General features: G+C 34.9%; 1 pseudogene; it reads right to left on the reverse strand.

Annotated features, from left to right (window-relative positions):
* Positions 1 to 621: 621 nt before the first annotated feature.
* On the reverse strand, positions 622 to 1,384 carry LOC112100407 (annotated as a pseudogene).
* Between the last annotated feature and the right edge of the window lie 317 nt (positions 1,385 to 1,701).

Genomic DNA, 1,701 nt, shown 5'->3' on the forward strand with positions numbered 1-1,701 from the left:
CCATCATCGTCCAATTTGAGTGTTTTCCGTGATTCTTTCTTTCTTGTTTCAGCACTAAAATTGATGCTAAATTGTCCATAGTCAAAACTTGATTTGAACAATGATGTAACAACCAAATCCCATGATGGTGGTAAGCTATTAAGAACCATGGAAACTTGCATTTTATCAATAATTATATTACTTAAAAATGATAATTCCTTAGCTAGCAGTGTCATATTATTGACATGGTTAACCGCATCATTTCCCTCTTTCGTGTATATTCCAATAAATTTTTCAAGCAACAATTGTACATGAGTTTGATATTTAGCACTATATTTAGCTTGCAAGGCTTTCATCATTTCTTTTGCAATCTTATAATCTTCAAATAAAGGAATAAGTTCATCTTGCATATGGCTTAAAATTGTAGCTTTTACAATTGTATTATCTTCCTCCTATTTATATTCAACAACTAGTGAATTCAGCATTTGATCCACCATCATTTATATTATAGGAATATTACTAGTACAACATAATATCTTGAATTAAAATGTAGGATACTCTTTTTTTTTTGTAAATATTATGATTAGACCCATTTTATTTTTCTATTTTATTGGAATCACTATATGTATTAGTAAAGTTCATCACAATCTAGAAGTTTTTTTGGGGACATCAATGTTGAACATGATCAAAGGCCAGTCCTAAACGACAAACCAGTCGCCGACAACCATGAGTTTCCGGCAATGAAGTTTTCAACTGTGAACTTTAATGCTTTGGTTCCGCTGGTAATAACCTGGTAGCCGCGCCACTTCAGTCTCCGACTAGTTGATACAACCAGGCCAATGTTCTAAAACGCTAGGTAAAATAGAGTGTTGAGAGCAAAATTGTCACTCTATTCGAGCTAACTAGCAGGATCAACAAAAGAATCAAGGTAAGTTTGCACGTAAACTATACATGAGTATTCTTTTCATGGTCGTCCTTAGAATATTTTGAATTTGCTTAACATTGGCACAAGATTTGGTGCTTTCATGAGTCGAGAATTATAGATTAAAATTCTTGTATTAGATTAGTTGTTCTGCCTTGAGCTGTGATCACATTCTTTTGCTGATCCATTGGCCGTCTCGCACAAATCATAAAGTTCTGCAGAACAAGGCGGCATTTCTGAAAATGAACTCAACTGTGCCATAGATAGCGCATTCTTTGCAGAACTGTCTTTGTGAATGGATGTTGAGAGTATCTTGCTAACCTTCAAAGCCGCACTGTAGAATATCGAGAAATCGAAGCCTGATTGGAGGGCGACTGCTTACTGGTTTTGTGGCTGTGTTGCGGAATGTGATGCCACAAGCAATGAACGCTTCTCTTGTCAAAGCTGAATCCAACAAAAGAACATTAAACATCATTACCTAGAATAGATACAATTTATAAAATAGATAAATTATGAGCACCAACAATTGCACAGTTGAAAATTGTAAAGCCGCCATCAACACTTCTGCTGCCAGTAATAATAGTCTATTTCAATCCATCACCAACCGTCATAATGTTTTTCATTTTATTACTAATCTCAAGATTCCCCTTATTAACTTCTTTCTTAATATGTATCACAAATCTCCCATTGCTCGTTCTCTTCAGCGTGACATCAAGATTTGTGATGCATGTTGAGAGAGGAGTTTACAAGGAGAATTTTGAGATTGGTAAAAAAATGAAAAACATTATGCTGGCCAGTGA

This window comes from Citrus clementina, unplaced genomic scaffold (assembly GCF_000493195.1).
Source record: "Citrus clementina cultivar Clemenules unplaced genomic scaffold, Citrus_clementina_v1.0 scaffold_9, whole genome shotgun sequence".
Lineage (NCBI taxonomy): Eukaryota > Viridiplantae > Streptophyta > Magnoliopsida > Sapindales > Rutaceae > Citrus > Citrus x clementina.